Below are 18,287 nucleotides of genomic sequence, written 5' to 3' on the forward strand. Positions count from 1 at the left end.
ACCATCAAAACAGGTGGTCCTCAATACACACCTGAGAAACTGCACTTTGAAAGTAACCCTGTTCATAAATATGATTGTGATTTTCCAGTGCTCCTCTCCCATGGCTTGTAAGTGGGATGTTTTACATGTACTTGTCTCTTAATTCACAAAATAATTTTTGATCTGGCCAAGAGAAGAAAAACAGAATCAGATGAGATTTGTTTGTTTTTTATTTGATGTGGGTGCCCAAGGGCAAGGATCAGCTGTGACCTATCATTTGGATATCATCCAAAATCTTGAAAGGACAATGAATCATCATATTCAGGCCACTGTTGACACATAATGAGATCCTAGCCACCCTAACAAACAAGGAGAATGTACACATAGCAAGAAACCTCATAACATTAAATATTCATCAAAGCATTTCTTTATAATTCAGCGTTTACCATTGTGTGGAATAATACAACCCTATTTCCCAAGAAGTTGTGACGCTGGGAAAAATGTGAAGAAAAACAATGCAATGATGTAAATCATTTAAACCCTATATTCAATACACAATAGTACAAAGACAACATATCAAATATTGAAACTGAGAAATGTTAATGTTTCTTGAAAAATATATGCCCACTTTTAGTATTTGACGCCAGCAGCATGTTTCAAAATTGCTAGGACAGAGGAAACAAAAGACTGGAAAAGTTGTGTAATGCTAAAAAAAAATCTGTTGGAACATCTCACAACTAATCAGGTTAATAAGAAACAGTTTAGTGACATGATTGGGTATTAAAAGATCATCCCAGAGAAGTAAAGATAGGGAGAGGTTCGCCAATCTGTGAAAGACTGCACAGGTATATAGCGCAACAGTTTAAGAATAACGTTTCTCAATGTAAAACTGCAGTGTTTGGGGATCTCAAAGTGCCTACAATGGGCCCGTGAGCATCAGAACTGGACCACAAAGCAATGGAAGAATGTGGCCTGGTCTGATTAATCACATTTCCTTTTACATCAGATGGATGGACGGGTGCGCGTGTGTCGCTTACCTGGAGAACACATGACACCAGGATGCATTATGGGAAGAAGGCAAACGGGCGGAAGCGGTGTGATGCTTTGGGCAATTTTCTGCTGGGAAACCTTGGGTCCTGCCATTCATGTGGATGTTACTTTGACATGTACCACCTACCTAAGCATTATTGCAGACCATGTGCACCATTTCATGGCAACGGTATTCCCTGATGGCATTGGCCTCTTTCAGCAGGATAATGCACCTTGCCACAAAGTAAAAGTGGTTCAGGAATGGTTTGAGGAACACAACCAGTTCAAGGTGTTGACTTGGCCTCTAAATTCCCCAGATCTCAATCCAATCGAGCGTCTGTGGGATGTGCTGGACAAACAGGTCCGATCTATGGAGGCCCCACCTCGCAACTTCCAGGACTTAAAGGATCTGCGGCTATCGTCTTGGTGCCAGATACCACAGCACACCTTCAGAGGTTCAATGGAGTCCATGCCTCGACCGGGCAGGGCTGTTTTGGCAGCAAAAGTGGGACCTACACAATATTAGGCAGCTTGTCATCTTCCCACAGTGCATCATGGTGCCATCAACTCCTCCAACGTCCAGTTCTGACGCTTGCGTGCCCATTCTAGGCACTTCCAACAGTGGTACAGGGGTCTTCATGGGAACTCTTCATGGGCTACGCAGCCCCATACACAGAGGATGCGATGCACTGTGTGTTGTGACACATTCCTCCCATAACCATAATTGAAATGTTTTTTGTGACTTGTACCACGGTAGACCTTCTGTCGGTTCAGCCCAGACGGGATAGCCTCCGTTGCCCTCGCTCATTGATGGGCCTTTGGCGCCCCAACACCCGGTCGCTGGTTTGTCCCTCCTCGGACCACTGTCAGTAGGCACTCACAACTGCTGACTGGGAGAACCCCACAAGCCCTGCCATTTCAGGGATTCTCTGACTCAGTCGTGGTGCCATAACAAACTGGCCCTTGTCGAAGTCACTCAGGTCTTTACTCCTGCCCATTTCCCCTGCATCCACCACGTTGACTACAAGAACTGATTGTTCACTTACCATTTTATTTACCCAGACCTTGCCGTGTGCTCTTGTTAGGAGATGATCAAGGTTATTTGCTTCACCAGAGAGTGGCCATTATGTTTTGGCTCATCAGTGTATAGCTATATAGACAGAGAGAGTGAAAGAGAGATAGCTAGAGACAGTGTGGAGAACAAGTATTTGATACACTACCAATTTTGCATGAAGAAATCAAATTTTTATCATAGGTACTCGTCAACTGTGAGTGATAAATCCAGAAAATCACATTGTGTGATTTTTAAGTAATAAATTAGCATTTTATTGCATGACATAAGTATTTGATACATCAGAAAAGCAGAACATAATATTTGGTACAGAAACCTTTTTTTGCAATTACAGAGATCATACGTTTCCTGTAGTTCTTGACCAGGTTTGCACACATTGCAGCAGTGATTATGGCCCACTCCTCCATACAGACCTTCTCCAGATCCTTCAGGTATCAGGGCTGTCGCTGGGCAATACAGACTTTCAGCTCCCTCCAAAGATTTTCTATTGGGTTCAGGTCTGGAGACTGGCTAGGCCACCTTTATTTAACCAGGAAAATACTTGCTGAGATTAAAAATCTCTTTTTCAAGACTGTCCTGGCCTGGGTGGAAGAAGACCTAAAATAGCCTTATATATAAAAACATACCAGTGTTGAAGTCTCTGTGTTGACAGAGAAGACCATCCAACACGTTCATGCAGTTCACAGTGGTGAGTGAGAACTTTAAAACCAGTGATGAACCTCAGAACTCCATGGTATACAATGTCCAGTGCATGTAAACTTTGAGACGAAGCATGCATATATAAAACATACCCATAGTCAAGAATAGACATAAAAGTACCAGCAACTAACCTCTTTTTAGATTCTAATGAGAGACAGGATTTGATTCTTTGCCCTGGCTGTGTGTTTCGGGTCGTTGTCATGCTGGAAGACCCAGCCACGACCCATCTTCAATGCTCTTACTGAGGGAAGGAGGTTGTTGGCCAAGATCTCGTGATACATGGCCCCATCCATCCTCCCCTCAATACAGTACAGTCGTCCTGTCCCCTTTGCAGAAAAGCATCCCCAAAGAATGATGTTTCCACCTCCATGCTTCACGATTGGGATGGTGTTCTTGGGGTTGTACTCATCCTTCTTCTTCCTCCAAACACGGCGAGTGGAGTTCAGACCAAAAAGCAATTTTTTCTCATCAGATCAAATGCCCTTCTCCCATTCCTCCTCTGGATCATCCAGATGGTCATTGGCAAACTTCAGACGGGCCTGGACATGCGCTGCAGGAATTTAATCCATGACGGCGTAGTGTGTTACTAATGGTTTTCTTTGAGACTGTGGTCCCAGCTCTCTTCAGGTCATTGACCAGGTCCTGCCGTGTAGTTCTGGGCTGATCCCTCATCTTCCTCATGATCATTGATGCCCCACGAGGTGAGATCTTGCATGGAGCCCCAGACCGAGGGAGATTGACCGTTATCTTGAACTTCTTCCATTTTTTTATAATTGCGCCAACAGTTGTTGCCTTCTCACCAAGCTGCCTGCCTATTGTCCTGTAGCCCATCCCAGCCTTATGGAGGCCTACAATTTTATCCCTGATGTCCTTACACAGCTCTCTGGTCTTGGCCATTGAAGAGAGGTTGGAGTCTGTTTGATTGAGTGTGTGGACAGGTGTCTTTTATACAGGTAACGAGTTCAAACAGGTGCAGTTAATACAGGTAATGAGTGGAGAACAGGAGGGCTTCTTAAAGAAAAACGAACAGGTCTGTGCGAGCTGGAATTCTTACTGGTTGGTAGGTGATCAAATACTTATGTCATACAATAAAATGCAAAATAATTATTTAAAAATCATACAACGTGATTTTCTGGATTTTTGTTTTAGATTCCGTTTCTCACAGTTGAAGAATACTTATGATAAAAATTACAGACGTCTACATGCTTTGTAAGTAGGAAAACCTGCAAAATCGGCAGTGTATCAAATACTTGTCCTCCCCACTGTACATACATATATGGAGGTACAGCACGATTTCCGTTTAAGGTCAATTCATTACTTTTCTACTGTAATTATAAAAGCCTCCCAGAGTCGATTGATCCCATCAAACATTTGATCATATAAGAAATCCAATCTTACGCTTGCAGGCGAATAGCTTCTGTGACAGCAGCCAGCATTTGTATTCACACTACAAGCCTCAGTGTCAGTCTTTCTTTAGCGCAGCCCATTATACCCCCTCTGTGTTCAGTTGACAATCCCCTGCAGTCACCTCAGCCTCTTCCCAGAATGCCAAGGCGGGGGCGGTGGGGGGGCGGCGAGGGACACCGCTGGTCCAGAGCTCACCCCGACGGGCTCCTAGGGGGCCATCCAAACTCCCATTTAGCCCTGCAGAGGCCCTCTGTTGTGGGGAGCAGCAGGTGTCACCCTGTCTGATGGTGTTCGGCCCCGCTGTCGGCCGGGGAGAGTGAGCTTTAGCGAACGAACACGGACGCGGCGAGGTGAAAGTACGGCCTGAGTTGGAAAAGCTTAGAAACTCAAGACCGCAGCTTGGGATGTGTCATCTTGTCTTCATTCTATCATGGAATTTGATCACTGCGGCTTCCGTCCTAAGTAAACTGTAATGACCTGTTAAAGGGAATAGGGTGGAACTTTGGGACTCGGTGAGGTGTCTTCCAATGCACTGTAGCCTGGGCCTTGGCTTTGTGGATCAGCACCCCGAGGGACACACATGTTGTCACCTGTTAAGAGAGTAGGGCAGTTTACAACACCACAGGAGAATGAAACCAACAGAACTCTGGATGAGGAAATGGCCTCCTCCTCAAAAGGATCTTGCCACAGTTCGCATCAACACTTGCAGTGTTGGTATACACATGATTTCAAGTCAGGTTGGATCTACATAACATAATGCATTAACTTTGAAATGGAGAGTGACATCAGCACCCATCCTGGCAACAGTTGCCCACCGGATTATTTCTAAACCCCATACACACAGGCAACCATTGTGCCAGCTGGCACGAAGGTTGTGATAGTACCAGTCTCTTTGTGGTTACGCCAGTGAGTTTGTCTGCACCAACACCGATGTACCAACATCTGCAAACTTGGCGCACTGGGTTTCGGAGAGAGATGCCATCACTTCTCTTGCCAACACTTGACCTCCAGTTGCATTTCCGGGGGGGGTCTCGATGGAACATTTTCAGACACCATCTGAGTTGTTTTCTTTGAATTGACAAACTGAGCGCAGCTGCCTGCCATGAAATTGTGCAGGGCTGTTTTGTAATCTCGTTATCATTGGCTCTGTCATCAAAATCTGATTAAGGGGAATTTCATAATAATTGAAGCGGCTGTGTCATATCTGTGATGAAATGTACAACATTTCCAAGAATAGGGTTGCAGAATGACTGTGTTTATCACAAATACACAGGTTCTTCATGCTAGTTAGTTGGATCACACTCACAGCAAGTGAACAGAGTGGAAGTGTGTAGTAAATTCAGCGCACAGCAAACAAACACCCGCTACCCCATTCTCCCTAAACCTGTTCTCTGGTCTCATTGACTGCCTGTTGAAGTGTGACAGGACCCCACAAACAGAGGCACACTGTTCTGATCTTGCATCACCCATTTCAAAACAACGCAGTCTAACTTAGCTGTAGCTGTCTTTGTAGGAAGCATACTTTGATTAGGAAACCGGCTGCCCATCCCAAATTCCAACCAGTTCTTAGCATGGGGCAATACTTGACTGGTCATTCCTGGCTGTTTATTTTAGTTACATCCTACAGCGTATGTTTGTATTGTATATTGGGGAGGTCGGGGTCAATGAATCCCAGGATTTTCACTCTTTTCCAGGGGCGTCTCACACACACACACACACAATTCTACACCCCTGGTTACAGCTCCAGCGGCCACTTGTCAGATATACAGTGGGGAGAACAGGTTTTTGATACACTGCCGATTGTGCAGGTTTTCCTACTTACAAAGCATGTAAATTAATTACTTAAAAAACATACAATGATTTTCTTGATTTTTGTTTTAGATTCCGTCACAAACAGTTGAAGTGTACCTATGATAAAAATGACAGACTTCTACACGCTTTGTAAGTGGGGAAAACCTGCAAAATTGGCAGTGTATCAAATACTTGTTCTCCCCACTGTACTTGAGCACGGGCTCCTTTCTGCTTCCAGGTACCGTTCCGTGTGCCGAAAAACGTGCCATAAATGCGTAGGGTTGTGCGTCAAAGCGTAGGGGTAGAGCTGTCTTCGCTCTCACTGTCTACAAAGTCGAGCTGCTTTGTTTCCAACATCTGAAGGGATCCGCAGAGCAGAGACTGAAAAACTACACAAGGAAATGACCTGGTCCTTTCAGATAGACTGACAACGGCCGTTGCCATAGGCTAACCATATGCGGTATATGTTTCATCTCTGTATGGTCCTCTGTAATATGCTGCTGCCTTGGCAACAGCCAATGGGGATCCTAAAAAAACACTAAACACTGGGCAAAAGGGCTCACTGGGCTAAAGGCTCACTAGACAAAGGGCTCTGAGATGGAAATGGAAAGAGGCAGTAGACCTTCAGGAGGAACTACCTCACATCAAAATAGGTCAACATGTCAGTTTGGGTAAAAGAAACTACACGATAGCATTCATTTCCTTCCTGTTTAACCTCCGGTAAGCTGTGATTGTACGCGAGTACAGCTTAAGACACTGTTCCTGCTTGTTAACCTAACACAGTTCATCTCGTTAACACCTTTTATACTGTTCTGACTTTCAGAAAGGGTATCTTGACAATTTTATTTAAAAAATGTATCCATAAACTAATCCATTGCAACATATATTTGCCATATAGACACATTAGCATTAACAAGCCCGAGCCTTTAATCTTGACAGCAATGAAGCCCTTTGCGTTTTCTTGAGATTTCATCATTTGCATGTACCGTCCATATACCAAGGCTTCGTTCTTAATTTTACCCGCTTGGCTAGCATGAGTGGAGGAACCCATGAGGACAATAATGATGTGTTAACTGCTAACATTAACTGGCTAAGACAGAGCCAGTTGGCGACCAGCAGTAACCTGTTGCGGGTAGCGGTAGCATATTGACGGTGAGGGGAAAATGTCCACTGCAGCCAAGGCTCCAAACCAACAGCAGTCCTGTCACCGGATCTGTCCTCAGGTTAGAGGATGGGGCGGTTTAGAATACGAATCCTCTTTACTAGCTAAGTCCATTTACACGTACACACAATTATTGTAAACTTGGTGTAGGGGTACTGGTAGCGGTAAACCACAAGCAGGAATACACAAGGTTGTAACGCGAGTTCTTCCACAACGGTTGGTTGGCATATAAGACAATGAATGGGATGTGAGTGGCGACATCTGATACACTTGAGTTTACAGTAACAGCATTCGGAGAGTTTTTTTTTAGAGGCAGGGAGATGAGCAGCATATTGTTTGTGCCGTCAGTGTGCCTAGGTTTTACCAGCCACAGATGAAGGTGGTCATGAACTGCGTGGGACGCTGCAGCCAACTGAGAGCACGCGGCTCCATCAGGCTTAATATATACTCGGTCTCAGGGGGCCTGAAGAGGAAGAAAACAGCCTGCTAAATATAGGTATTTCTAGAAGTCACTCAGCGCGGAAAGAAAAAGTGGCATTACTTTGTTAGGGAGTGCCAATAAGCTTGTCCATTTTCAGTTCAGTGTATCGATTTTGTAAACATTTGCATTGGATGTTGTGTTATTTACAGACCAAGCAGGAGTGTGTGCTTCATTTATGTTATCCAGCTCACTCGTTCCAAAAACGGATATTTTAAGATGCATTGTTTGTGTTGCTGGCTATAATGTCTGATAACGGTGGGAACAAAATAATTTAATTGTGCCTTATTTTTTCACATTTGGTCGTTGAATCTAGTGGCTTTATATTTGTTCCACTTGATTCTGCCCCTTATAGGTTTTCTGTACAGACTATACGGGCATGACAAAAAAAGTCATGTTTTTTCATAGGTTTCATGGATCAACGCCACATTGTATTTAGAGGAAAAGAAGCATAGAAATAAGCCTAGCTTGAAATTAAGCAATCCCACAAATGATTGGAGAGGAATGAGTCAAGATCCTGATTTCAACAACAATGAATAATTGTCTAATTCAGACTTAGGTTTTTGTTCAAAATGGAATTTGAAAGTTTTAAATAATCCATTAAAATGTTGGCAGTATGAAGTGTTCTTGATATGGATCAACGACATTAACAATCTCTTAGAGGCGCATTTTCATCCGTTGCCTTCACTGTGTCATTCAGTTCTCTCCAAGAGCAAAGAAACAGACATGACTGGAGTCATGTTAAGTGACGCTGTGACTCACTTTAAAACTACTATCAGTGGCACCAAGAAAATCATTGGGAATCATTTGGAATCATTTGGAATCATTGTCTCAAATGTAATAGGATTGTTGAACGTTGTTTGCTTTCCCTAAAGGAAATTCAAGGATTGTACACGTCTAAAATGAACACAACATACAACACAGTCTAAGCCTATATCCTACGCAATGCAGTACAATATATGGAAACAAAACCAACATTGCCGTGCCAGCACAGTTAAGAAGCTTCTCTATCTTCAAAGACAAATGTCAGGTGGCTCATTCCAGGGCTGATGTGAGACTCAAGCAAAAGCCCAGAGATTCATTAAATGATCAAACAGACTCAGAGGATCATTAAGCTGATGCATGTGGGAGCATTTATGCAGATAATTATTCATAATTAGGTCTTGTCATGCACTTCCATTCAAAAGTTTGGGGTCACATAGAAATGTCCTTGTTTTGCATTAAACATACTAACCCGATTCCAAAAAAGTTGGGACACTGTACAAATTGTGAGTAAAAAAGAAATGGAATAATTTACAAATCTCATAAACTTATATTTAATTCACAATAGAATATAGATAACAAATCGAATGTTGAAAGTGAGACATTTTGTAATATCATGCCAAATATTAATTGGCTCATTTTGGATTTCATGAGAGCTACACATTCCAAAAAAGTTGGGACAGGTAGCAATAAGAGGCCGGAAAAGTTAAATGCACAGATAACGAACAGCTGGAGGACCAATTTGCAACTTATTATGTCAATTGGCAACATGATTGGGTATAAAAAGAGCCTCTCAGAGTGGCTACTCCTGGCTACACAGAACTACTCCTGTTCTGTGAAGGGAGTAGTACACAGCATTATACAAGATCTTCAGTTTCTTAGCAATTTCTCACATGGAATAGCCTTCATATTTCAGAACATGAATAAACTGATGGGTTTCAGAAGATAGTATTTCGTTTCTGGACATTTTGAGCCTGTAATCAGACCCACAATTGCTGATGCTGGAGATACTAAACTAGTGTAAAGAAGGCAATTTTTATTGTTTATTTAATCAGCAAAACAGTTTTCAGCTGTGCTAACATAATTGCAAAAGGGTTCTCTAATGATAAATTAGCCTTTTTACAGTATGTTTGTTTTTCTCTTTGGTAATCCTGCCCTGTGTTGTGACTGGTGACTGATATCATGCCTCGGGTTGGGGACATGGGACAATTTACAATTAGTAGTCACAGCTTAAGGTGTCTTGATCTGTGACGCAATATTTTTATAAGGTATTTTACATTCAAACAAATCCAGATTCTCCAAATGCAGAATGCCTCACATGTATTGTTCAAGAAGATGATGTTCGGCTCAAACAGCCATGGCGAGTTAAGTCGCTACAAACATTAGGGTTTTAGTATAATCAGTTTGCATTTGCTCTTAGAGCAAAAGATTAAAATGAGCTTGTGAAACATGTTTGGCATTTTATTAAATTTGTTATTAATTTATTTATCAACACATAATTTTACAATCCATAACAGAGACATTCATTCTAATAATAAGAGGAGTATTAAGAGTTATTTGCTGGGGAGGGGCCAGTGCCTCAACCAATATGATGGAAAGGTTTCTCTCAGAATAAGTGAAAGAGAAATACTATGCAAGGATTTAAGACAAAACTGAAAGAAAACTAGACCTTTCAAAAAAAAAAAATCGTATGTTGATGATGTTTTGCTTTGCTTTGTACAGCTCTGAATGCAATAATGTGAAAATCATTTAAATCCTAAATTCAATAAAAAATTGTACAAAGACAACATATCACATGTTGAAACTGAGAAATGTTATTGTTGCTTAAAAAATGTGAAAGAAACTTGTTTATTTCAGTAAGACAATGCCAAACCACATTCTGCACGTATTACAACGGTATGGCTCTGTACTAAAAGAGTCTGGGTGCTAAACTGACCTGCCTGCAGACCAGACCTGTCACTCATTGAAAACATTTGGCGCTTTATGAAACAAAAAATATGTCAAAGGAGACCCTGAACTGTTGAGCAGCTGAACTCCCATATCAAGAATGGGAAAACATTTCACTTTCAAAACTACAGCAATTTGTCTCCTCAGTTCCCAAACGCTTGTAGAGTATTGTTAAAAGAAGAGGTGATGCAACACAGTGGTGAATGTGCCCCTGTCCAAACTCTTTTGAAACATGTTGACATAAAATTCAAAATGGGCATTTTTCCAAAAACAATAACATTTGATTTGTTGTCTTTGTACTATTAATTAAATATAGGGATACATGATTTGCACATTGCCTTCTGTTTTTATTTGCATTTTACACAGCGTCCCAACTTATTTGGAAAAGGGGTTGTAGTCCAGCAGATACATAAAATAATCTTGCTTTTTATGATTGGCTTATTCAAAAAAGGTGTTCACTAAATATGGAATAGGGTGCAATTTGGGACACATCCTTGGGTCTCAGAGAACGCCAACAGAGTAATGTGCAGACACACAGCTGCATTCTAGCAGAGCTACTATACTTCTGTCACAATCTATCTGCTCAGATCCTGTTAACAAGGACAGAAAGGTTGTGCAGAGTAAGGCTTTTGGTTTTTCACTGGCTTACTTGAAAAGAGAGCGGCTTCCCCAAAGTACAGCACTCATGCCTAACTTGGAAACAATTATTATTTCCTCAAATAAAGTCTAAAAGATGATGCTTGGGTTTGGTTTTCCAATAATATTATACAGCACAGATTGAAAATGGGTTCCTGAAGGGCAGTTTGCTGAGCTGAGCCATGAGAACACAAACCATCCTGTTGCTATCGGCCAGATGTAGGATTAAATATATATCACAGTCTGCATCCCAAATGCCACCCTATTCCCTAAATAGTGCATTGCTTTCCCTCGCACCCATGTACTGAACTAGAAATAGGACACAGGGTTTCATCTGAGACAGACTCACTACCCATATAGGGCTGCTAACTTGAACCACTGATCACCCAACGATAGTGGACAAAACTTTGAGCAAAACAAAGAACTTCCTTCTTATCAGATTACTCTGTGAAGATAGGACATGCACACTCTCATGGTAATCTGATGATGAGGTTCTTCAGAAAACAAGTGCACGTGAAAATAAATGAATCAGACGTTGCAGTGCACAAGTTGTAAATAGTGACCTCGGAGCACCCTGTCGTGATCAGAAGGAGGCGGTTATGGTGGGTTTGCATCCTGGATGCAATCCAATTTCTCGCATAAAGGGCACTACCTTTGAAAGGGCACTGTAGAAAGAATAGGATGCCATTTGGGAAGCAGGCAGTGTTTCCATGGCACTGTGCAGCCCGACTAGGGCTCCAGCTCACCCCAGCACCGCCGCAGGACTTCCAGCACAGTCGGTGACTTTGGTGGGGCGAGGCGAGCTTGATATATGGCTCGGCTTTCAGCATTCAAGTCCAATTGAACTGTCTCCACCACAGTGGATGGATGGACAGTGCGCATGGGGCACATTAAAAACAATGACTTACTGAGACAATCACAACACAACAGGAAATATGGTTGTCAAGGTGAAGCATTCGAATGCTGTAGAAACAGATTAGAACAATTATAGAATAGAATCAAGCTATAGCTCTGGGGGTTTCTTTTGTGTCAACAAATTCTTTCCTGTTTTACATACAGAAGCATTTTCCACTCACATGGCTGTTGTTTATTGCAGTACTAATGCGTTCAGTGCTGGCCTTTGTTTTCCTGAAAATTAATGTAGTGTTTGAATTGTATTGTGTTCAATGAAAGAACAATAGCAGTCATATCATCCATTTTCTCTTTGGATTTAAATTTGACATCGATGGATGACCCTAACAACAATAGTAGGATTACATTTTGCGCTGTTGTGGGATCTCAGAACAGGATCGTATTTCATACCCGCGGTGTTTCACGGCGCTCAAAGAGCTGACCTTGTGGCACGCAACACTTTTATATCTTTCCTAGACTCCGCTCTGTTAACAGGCAGGGACTGAGTTCATCTGAAAGCATATTCTTCACAAAGCGCCTATCCAGGCAACTATTCTTATACCCACAATGCAGTTGGTCTGTGAAGATTGGGACCTTTTCGCCTCCTGTTTCTTTCCTCCGCATCAGTCTTGTTTTTGTATTGCGTGTGTAGTGTTCTTCTTTGCACTCCTGGGAAGAGAAAATGATATTGCATCTAGGTTGAATCTGTCTCCTGTAGACCTTTACGAGTACGGCTCAGGTTCCCGAGCTGTGCTCATGACTCTTTTTCTTATTTCTTGACAAGGTGACAGATCGGTGAAGCAGTCCAGGTATCAGTTCCAATGCCCAAAACAAAATAAAACACAACCAGGTTGCTGGGATTTTTTTCCTCCAACATTACTACTAATCAAAGGTTCATATTTCTGTCACACCCTGTGACGTCTTGAGCAGTGTGAGTATTGCAACAAGAATTACTGCATTAACCTATTATTTTTACAATTTGCATCCGAGGCAATTGTTAGATGTCACACTGACCTATTGTTCCTATTGGGCTCTATTTTGATCCCTGCAAGATAATCAATGCGACACTCGTGCTTTAGACGATGGGCTATTTTTCTCAGCATGATTGTGTTAGGATCCTTTTAGGAACATTGTGGTCTTAGTTTTTTTGCCAGATAATTTATCTTGCACTGGACGTCCTGTTCCAGTAAAACAGTCGTAGATTTTGGTTGAGGAGAGCAGAACAACAAAACAACAGATAATGTCCTTTTATTCTGTGAATATCAGAATCCTATCAATTCTGACAAGGAGTTTCTAAATATTGATATCACGATGTTCCTTCAGTTAAATGGTTTAGTGGAAGTGATTTTTTTCTGATAACATTCACATTATCTGCAAAAACCTACTGTACCTGCCATCTAGTTCAATTGCAAAGAAGAATGACACCTCGGAGCTTGCATTTAAAATGAGCTGAATGCTCTGCTATTTGACCAAGGTTAGCGCTCTTGCGTGAAACATAACCCTTATCCTAACTTTAACCCATACTTAATCTTAGCCTTAACACTTACCCTAATCGTTTTATATTTCAACTTTAATTGAATGCTTTCAGAGTTAGAATATAAGCTCCGCCCGCTCCATTGACCAAACAGATAATATTTTTTACCCATCTGCTAATCTATTATCTGTATCTTCTGTACAGTGCTATTTCATCTTTATTTATTTTTTCAGATTCAAAACCAGAATGTTCCTTCAACAGTGACATTTCTGTCAGAAAATGTGACAGTCGAGGCCAATGGTAACGTAATCTGGTAATCATTACTAGGGGTCTTTTTGGAACATTTCAGGCAGTCCTGGTGTTTGGCTGTTTTTCCACCCTCTTGTCCAGCCTCTGTATTTTGGTGGTGATATTCTGACTGGGTGTGACGTGTCTAAGACATGACAAGGTCACTTTCGGAAAGAGGAGAGATCACTTCGAGAACATTGCGTTTCTGGAAAAGCATGGCAATTTCAGCGAGGTGATCATTTGATTTGAGTGCACCTTTCTTTGTCAGCTTGATGCCATTTTAGGCCAGGGACACATTGTATCTGTGACACAATATTTAATTGCTAATCTAGTGAATACAGTGCCAGTAACCAAGGCTACTGAGATTTTTGACAGAATAGTAACCTCTTGGTACTTTTTGTAATATCACGAACCACCAGAAATAGATATATAACAGGAGGTCTCTCCCCTATTCAGCAGAACTTGGTATACACCTGGCACTCCCCTTTTTAGGCAAGGGTAGTTCACACTTTGACCTGAAAGATAGCCACATCTACTGTTTCACAAACAAAAATCAACAATTAAAAAATCCATGTCAGTGGATTTCTTCATTGACCTTGATTTTCCATCCTAGACTAGGATTAATCTGTGTCCACAAAACTGGCCCTAGATGTTTAGCTGCCCTGAGAAGGTCAGTAAGTTCTAACTTGGCAAGTCTGCCATTATAGAGGTCTCCTGCATGCATGCAGTTTTTGTGTATTAAACTTCATACATATAGAAATTGTTGTCTTGCCTTTTGCATTCTCCAAAACACTATAGGACATAAAGACATTTTATATATGACTCAGAATTGACTGCGTTGTTTCACAGAACACCTTTTATTTTCTTATTGCATCAAGTTCCAGTGCTGATCACTCTCTGGTCACCTCAGCTCTACTACACAATTCATTCATACACTTTTCATTATCTGAGTATCTCACTAGCCAATCAATTATGTTGGAGGGTGTTTAGAGTCACTACAGAGTGCGAGTCAATACAGGCAGATGGTTAGAGTCACTACAGGGTCCGAGTCAATTCAGACAGGTGTTTAGAGTCACTACAGACAGGTGGTTTGAGTCACAACAGGGTCCGAGTCACTACAGACAGGTGGTTAGTATCACTACAGACAGGTGGTTGGAGTCACTACAGACAGGTGGTTGGAGTCACTACAGGGTCCAAGTCACTAAAGACAGGTGGTTAGAGTCACTACAGACAGGTCTCATAATTTAATTCCTATAATACTGAACTTAGTTCATTTGGAGACAACATGGCCTGAACGGTCCTTTGCTGAAGAAAACTTGTTTAGTGTTACTATTGTTCTAAACATTGACATGACCTGAACATATTGTCAACCAGACAGAAATACATTTACATCTAGCCAGGACCAATGGGCAGAATGCTGACAGACGAAAGGTCTTTATTCCACCAATTATCTCCTGCTCAGGGAGCCGTTTCCCCCGTTTCACACTTCGGCGACAGTCCTGATGTCTTCATTAGGAGTTGGATGGATGTCTTCATTAGACGTTGGATGGATGTCTTCATTAGACATTGGATGGGGCCTGGGCAGAACTGCTGCCGAACACCCAAGGATGACTCGGCACTCTGTGAACGCCCCTGAGTAGCGGTTCAGATTAACTACGCTCCTGGGGATTTTTGTATAAGATAAAACCTTGCGTTGAACACCAGCTCTGCCTCGTCTCTTCAGTCCCACTCAGACACTGAAGACAGCGGTTGAGTTGGATGCACCTGCTGATCTTCTGTGTGTGTCTTCGACCTTTAGGCGACCTGCTCGTGGAGTCACCTCACATCTTACCCTTTAATGATGGCATGTTCTCTTCCAAGAATCGGTTGGTATTCAACTGCTAGAGGGCCGCTGCACTGCAGCTGACCTCGTATGGAACCTCTTAGAGGGATGTATGTATGAGTGTGTGTCTGGTGGGGTTGACAGGCAACCCTAGCAAATGGATAGAACGGGCACATTTTATCAGGTTTTTAACTTTATTTTTAACAACAAAAAACAAGTTCCATGAACTGAATATACTAATAAGAAATTCTAAGATGTGAATGCTGCGCCTATAACCTCCAGACCCCGTCAAAAAGAAAGACAATATAAATAAAGACGTGGACACACAACAAGTGATACAGTAGCTCAGTCCACAAGTCATTCCGACCTGTAGCTGCCTGAAACGGATATCCTGCTACACCATGAAGACACAGCCCCGGAAAACATCATATCTTCCAATGTCACATAACATACAATTATGCTGACATGTCCCCTGTTTCCCGGCCCTTCCAAGGGGATGTTTCCTGTTCGAAGCAATCAGCACCACAGGGTTGGGTCGCCAAAGTGTGATCGATGGGTGGGCCAATCAACTTTGCAGATGACTCGAGTCGATTCTGGTCTATCTCATTCACTGGCGCCGAAGAGTCCAGGCGCCACGGAGAGATCGACCGGTCGGTGGCTCAGTCAACCCTCCTAACAAACCCCTGGAGGTGGTGGTTGACCTGGGGGGAAAAACTCTTAGTCAAACCCCATCCGGCTCTGGGTTTCTAATGTAGAAAACATCCTCGTCTCCTGCATCAAGTCTTGTCTGGGTCCGCATTAGTTGCATTATGTTGTGTGGTCCGCAGATAGGGTCATCCGTCCAGGTCCTACGTAACTCTAGGGCAGGACGCGCGCAGGAAAGCTGACCCCATATACCCGGGGTCACCCACTGGACCCGAAATCCTCTTCTGGCAGGTGGACGGCAGAAAGGCAGAACAGAAATACATCCAGCCGCCTGAACTTTCTCCCCTCAGGCTGTGGCCCTCATTACCCAGCCATCTGCCCCACAGGACAAATAAGACAATGCTCACCACATCAAGTCACCTCCAAACTGTCAACCTTAACATCTACACTACATTGCCCTGAAAACCCACGTCCTTTCATCTGGGTGAAATGTGCACACCAACTGTAAGTCAATATTTACTGAGTACTCGTTACATTGTTCGCTCACCATCCATTGGACTATATACACATAGCAGGGCACGTCAACTCACCATATTTGTATTGTATTCTGGGGGCCTATATGTTGTCCGTCACAAGTTACTTAGTGATTAAAGGGGATTTTGAGCTATGGCCCCTGGTATTCATCTCATAGTCCACCTTATTATCCTACATAGTGGTCTACCTTTGACCAGTTCTCATAGGGTGGAAAGTGTGCTGTCTTGCTGCAATGCAATCTCAGCCTGTGGCCCTGTGCTCCCTCCCATGCAACCGTTGTCGATACTTGTTTTTAGTACCAGGGTTGGGGTCGATTCCAGTCAATTCAGGAAGTTGACAAGTGCAATTCCCATCATTAGTTTTCAAGGAGGAACCTTCTGAATTCCAACTGCAGTTTAGCTGATTTTTCAAGTGCAACTGGGAGTTGGATTCACTTTTCAATTGGACTGTAATTCTCTCCAACTCTGTCCAGTATGTAATGGTGATCAATCGCTGTAATGGCATTCATCAAATGTGTGTAGTGGTGCAAAGTCCTTTCTATCACAACAAATAGAACTGTGCAAATTCCTCCTGGAGCTAGAAGTAAATGGTCATGGCGATCCTGGGGAAAGGATTGCATAGAATATGGAGTGCTTGTGTTGGATTGAAATCTTTGCAGCCAGAAAAGCATTGCTTGATGGAAAATGTTATGAATGCAGAACTTACTCAATATTGTGAATTGACAAACTCTTATATAGGCCAACAATCTATCGATAATGTTTTTCTATCTATGCCCCAGAAGACATTCTTGATGTGATAAAGTGCTTCTGCGAATTGAAATGTCAGTGATTCATAATTCTGTCACAGTCGTTCGATGAGTGCCATTCGGTCGATCGGCCTTGCATTGTATGAATAGTGGTTATAAAGTACATCAACCCATTCAAGGGCAACTCTGAATAGGGTACAGTACCAGTCAAAAGTAAGGACATGCTTAGTCACTCAGGTAATTGGGTAGGTTTGTCCAGATTTTTTACTGGTACTGTATGTTCACACAACATTGCGCCAAATGATTTGAACATCTCAAGTTTGCCTGTGTTAAATGATGTTACTTAACATTATTTATTTTGAATCGATAGGCTTTCAGTCAAGATCTCAGAAATAAATAATATATCATAAACAAGTAAGGTTCTCTGTCAGAAATAATTTAATAGCTCTGTAAGCAAAGTGACAATTTCTTTGCAAATTCATCCACATCACAGAATCAAAAGAATGGTTAGGATAATCACTTCAAATAATTTCTAAACTGGTGATAACCTGGAACCAATGACAGGCCTATAGTTCCATTAACCACTGAAGCACAGTACCACACAAGATGGAACCAAAAGAAGGAACTGAATATCCTCTTTAAACTACAGCATGTGAATCTACTATCTTGACAATAAATACATGGTATAGGTTGCAACTGAGTTGACCCCTAAACTAATGCATCAAATTGGTTGGGGGTATAATACACTCATTCAGACATACGGCAACTGAGCTGATTGCAGCTTTGTGCTCCTTTAGGTCAGAGATGGAACTTTCATTCATCATCTCTGCATCAGCTACAGGCTGTGTTGAATTACAGCCAGGTTTTCATATAGAAATTGCACAATTTAGAAAGCATTGCAGACCTGTTTCATTAAATTGTACCTT

This window comes from Esox lucius, chromosome 18 (assembly GCF_011004845.1).
Source record: "Esox lucius isolate fEsoLuc1 chromosome 18, fEsoLuc1.pri, whole genome shotgun sequence".
NCBI classification, from domain to species: Eukaryota; Metazoa; Chordata; class Actinopteri; order Esociformes; family Esocidae; genus Esox; species Esox lucius.